The following is a 5,093-nucleotide window of genomic DNA, read 5'->3' as shown; positions in this document are numbered from 1 at the left end:
GTGTGATGGGCGTGTCTGACCTGGACAGCTCCGACCCCCCGGCACCAAGACAAGGTAAAAAGCATGCCATCACCCCCCTGATACCCCCCAAATACCCCCACACACCCAGTAGCGACCCATGGGCAGAACAAAACAAAAACTCCAGTGCAGGTACCCAAGCACACACAGCAATGCATTATGGGAGATGTAGTCACATACACATTACAGTGGTGCATTTACACCCAGCCAGTCCCTAACAGCATATGCACATCAGGAAAGGCAAAATACAGACAGACAGTACCCATGTAAATCCAAACAGTGAAATTTAATGCATGACAAGTGCAAGTCTGGACAGAAATTTATTGTGTGCATTTACGTCCACAGCACCATCAGAAACACAGGAACTAGTCAGAGGAGGAGAGGAAGAATCACCAAACCCAGAGGCACCAGGGCAAGAGGATGAAATGGAGGAGGAGGACAGCCCAGTAATCCCTCCAAAACGCCGCAGTCGTATTGTAGTGCCACCACTGCCCCCATTGGAGGATGAAGGCCAGGACCCAGATGGCGATGTACAACCAGTCCCAGCACAGCCAGAGCCACAACACCGTGCTGATCTGATCCCGCCAGTTCCATCAAGGCACAGGGCACATACATCCACCAGTGGAGCAGCCCCAAGAGAGGACACAGTCTTCGGCGGGCTGGAGGGCCAAATGTTGGCGGTACATCGCCTGCAGGCGAAAAACATACGCTCATTACAGAGGGAGGTCAGGGCTGGCTTCATGGGCATGACGGGTGCCCTGGAGGCACTCTGTGCGGAAATGAGGGCAGATCGTGCTGCTAGGCACAGGGAGATGCGTGCCTAGTCCTGTACACACGGGCAGTTAACCGGCTGTCCTCAGAAACAAATGTGCTGTCAAGGCGAAGCATATGTATGCAGCATGAGGTGGCACACAACAGCCAGGACATGGCAAGGGCCCAGGTACAGATCACACCTGCTGTGGATGAGCTGCGGGCAGCTCGCACTACTGGACCAGGAGTCCTTACTCCAACAGATGAGGACGCACAATCAGGCAGGAGCAGCATCACCCCCCGCCCTCCCCCCCCTGGAGAGGCGCCATAGTGGGCGTCACAGCAGGGCTACTGGGACATGTGAGGAGGGCACTGTGCACCCCTTGCCAGGGGCTCCGGCACGACAGCGCTGCACTTGAGGTGTACTAAGTTGGACCAGGAGTTGGGTGCCTCAACCCAGTTCACATGGACACTTGCTCCGGATTGTGCAGTCGGACTGTGAGAATAACATGTGCTGTGCATTTGACTATACATTGTGGGGAACACAGGCTGTGTGCCGTAATTTATCCTGAAGTTAAGGAAATAAAACACTGCCTCACAACTGATATTTAGCATTGTGCCATATATTCTTACCTAGAAATAGTTGCGTGTAATCTCAGCTCGCCTCTGGTGCCCAGCAGCTGCACCAGCTACACCGGCTGGCATGCGTCCTGGCCCCTCATCATCGGATGAATCCGATTCACTTAGCCCCACTGTGGCGATGTTGTGCAGCATGGCACATGCTACCACTATCTTGCAACAGGTCTGGGGGCTGTATTGTAGTGCCCCTCCACTCTTATGTAGGCATCTGAATCTGCTCTTGAGTATCCCGAAGGTCCGCTCAATGGTACATCTGGTTGCTATGTGGGCACTGTTGTACCTCCGCTCCCCAGCGTTGGCAGGATTCAGGTATGGAGTCAGAATGAAGTCACGGACCGCATACGCACTGTCACCTGTGGGGTGGGAGGAATATGGTTAAACACTGTCCTGCCAATGCTATCCTTTACTAGTGTGTCCTTTGTGCAAATGCATTTACCTAGTAGGTATCCCTCACCAAACTCCCCACTTGTGAGTCGACGGTGTATCCCACTGTGGCGGACGATGAAGGAGTCGTGCGTGCTGCCTGGGTATTTTGCGACAATGTCGGTGATGATGTGCTTGGCATTACACACCACCTGTATGTTCAAGGAATGGTTGGATTTGCGATTCCTGAACACATACTCGTTCTGTGAAGGGGGGGATATTGCGACATGTGTCCCATCTATGCATCCAATGACGTGGGGAAATTGGGCTATTTGATAGAACTCCTGCTTGGTCTGGTCTAGTGCCTGTGGTGTGCTGGGGAAGTGGATGTGGTGATGCAGCCTCTGGAGCATGGCATCAAGGAACGCGTGGAAAAAGTGCGACAATGCACTCTGTGAGACCCCTCCTGCTGAGGCTATTACCCCCTGGAAGCTACCTGATGCCAAGAGGTGCAGTGAGCATAGGACCTGGATGTGGGTGGGGATGGTGTGTGTCCTGTGTGTGCGGTGTTCAAGAATAGGTTTGAGCTCCTCAATTAAATCAAGGATGCTCTCTTCATCCAGCCTGTAGTTAGTATGGGTCTCCTCTTCAGTGCGCTGGAACAGGGTTATGCGCGCCCGAAAGATCCTCTCCTGGCGTCTCCTCCTCTGTGCAGCAGCTCTGATTCGCAGCCTCCTGGCTATCACATACAGCCCAGCCAATGTGGAAAAATTCTGTTGCATTGTGGGCCTCCTTAAATAGTTTGCACCTGGTTACCACCTGCTCAGACTTGGTGGTAATTGCGATTCTCAAAATTGCGAATATGATGAAATCGCAGTATGCGATTTTTTCATACATTTCATTACCGAAAATGCGAATTTTCAAATTGCGATTTTCGCTAGGTGCAAATCGCAATTTTGGAATTTGCACCAATCTTCACAGACTTTCTGGTTCGCAGTGTGATTAATCGCTATTTTAGCGATTCTTTATATTTGCGATGCGAGAATGTCTCCTACATCACGTTTAGCAAAATTTTAGTCGCAAACGCTGTTTTTTGTATTTCGCAGCGTTTGCGAGTAAAATTTTGCTTCATACATATGGCCCCTATATGGTTATTGAGTTTACCAAAGGTCAGGCGCAAGCGCTTCCTTGTTGTACTTTGAGTCATTACTGCTTCAATTCTGGCGCCGGTAATCTTAAAGAAATAAATATATACCCATCTGAAGGCTGCTGTGCCTGCCACGTACCAGCCTCGAACCCAAGGCCAGGGCGGACCCCAAGTTTATTTTTAAGCGAATAGCCCTCTGTTCACCTGTCAGACTTTCAGGCAATGGAAAGGCACTTTTCATCCTGTTCTTGCATGACATTAAAGGCAGGAACTGGTTCATTCTCAAAAATACGACGTCAATGTGGAGTCAAATCACTCATTATTAAAACTGTATTTTTAGGTCTCACCTACCAGACAGCCTTGGTTCTTCCAATCTATTCCACATATTTGGAATGGGCTTTGGGGCAACCCATTGTTCATGAATGGAAGGCTTTCTTGTCTCTTCCAGTCATTGCCTAATTTTAGCCGGTGGTTGCAGGTTGGGCAATTGACACTTATTTTTCTTCATCAGACATCGGCCCAGAATAAGAGAGAGAAAAATATAGAAAATGGAAAGGAGGAGGAGGAAAAATAGAGAAAAACTGTGACAATGGGAGAAAGCAGGGATGGCAAAGACCATGCTGGAGTGAGGCACAGGGAAAGAGGGTGATTGGTGATATATTAAAGATGCAAGATGTGGAGTCAAGATCTTCTGCAGTGCAGGCAACAGCATCTGAGCAAAAATGTGGGCCCCAGCAGTTATTATGTTACATGTTAAGCACTGCTCCCACTTCCCTGCTCCCAAATCAATTGCTTTCTCTCCATTTTTCTGTGCTCATCCCACCAATGTGCATATCAGGCTCAAAGTGTTCTTTTTGGATAATGTATCTGTGCCTCTGTTGACATCATGCCTTGCGTTGGAGTGCAATTTTCTATCTCTCTTCCACTGGCCCCCTCTTCTCCATCACCCTGCGACCCCATTCTTGCCCTCACCCAGCAAAGTCTTAACATGTGTATTTTTAAAGAGCACGTTCACCCAAAAGCGTATCTTGACGCTGAATAACAGATGTTTATTGTTACCCAACTCAATAGCACTCATTTTATCGACCTCAGAAGGATGAAAGGCTGAGTGGATCTGCAAGGATTTGAACCTGTGACCATGAGATTAAACACAGGCCCCTACAGTGGACGCATTAGTCTACTAAACCACCAGACCTAGGTTTAAAAGTCTTGCACCCCTAATCCCTTTGCTCGTTTTTTGCCATCCTACATTACTGACAGGCAGCGATTTTAAAATTGCTTTTTCACCACCCCAAGATATCTGCCTGCATGTGAGGTGGGCTGCTTTCAAATATTTTATTTTGTGAAATCCCATTCAAAGGTAGACGCATCCAGGGCGGCCATCCTTGAACTGGATTTAGTAAAACATAACAAACTGCATTCAAATATGGCTGCCATGGATACATATGTGGTGACCTTCTAATGCCTTACTTAAATCTTTACAAAAATCTCAATTGCAAGACAGTTGCTGCCGATGTGCACACATTCACGTAAGTATTCAAGATTTAAAATAAAAAAAAAGGTTTCATGTCAGACACCTTTGCCAGTGCTTGCTTAATGTTAGGTTCCAGACTGAATCATTTCCACACATTGTTCAGGTCTTCATTAAAGTAGTGCCTCTCTCTATGTTTAATATTACTCTTTCAAAAATTGACATTGATATATTTTATCAGGATCAGCTGCATTTTCTAGAAACTGAGTGTTTGATTCTTGGTTGCCAGTAACAGCCCACCCACAATCAATTGATTGTCATATTAGCCGGCTAGTATCGAATGATGCTGACTGCCTTACCCGTAAAGAACTTGGATTGGCAAACTGCCTATCGGGTAATAAAACTACAACTGTCCTTAACTTATACCCTGCACTGAAAATTATAGGCTCAGGGCTAGCAGTGGTGATGGAGCCTACAAATGTTTGGTTTGGAAGTGAAAGTAATTGGGCGGAAAGTCCCTTAGGCCTTCTCTCTCTTGAGCGATCTGCTGGATATTTGACAGTGTCCCAAGAAGCTCTTCTGCATCACATGGTCCTCGCCGTTGGACCGGGCTATCAAAACCACTTGACTTGTGCCTGTTGTTTTCTATAGTGTGAATAAAAGCTAGCACACTGCCTTTAATAAATGTATGTCTCTTTCTTTCCA

The sequence above is a fragment of the Triturus cristatus genome, chromosome 1_2 (assembly GCF_964204655.1).
Source record: "Triturus cristatus chromosome 1_2, aTriCri1.1, whole genome shotgun sequence".
NCBI lineage: Eukaryota > Metazoa > Chordata > Amphibia > Caudata > Salamandridae > Triturus > Triturus cristatus.
The sequence above is the reverse complement of the archived record's forward strand: the minus strand, read 5'-3'. Positions refer to the sequence as shown.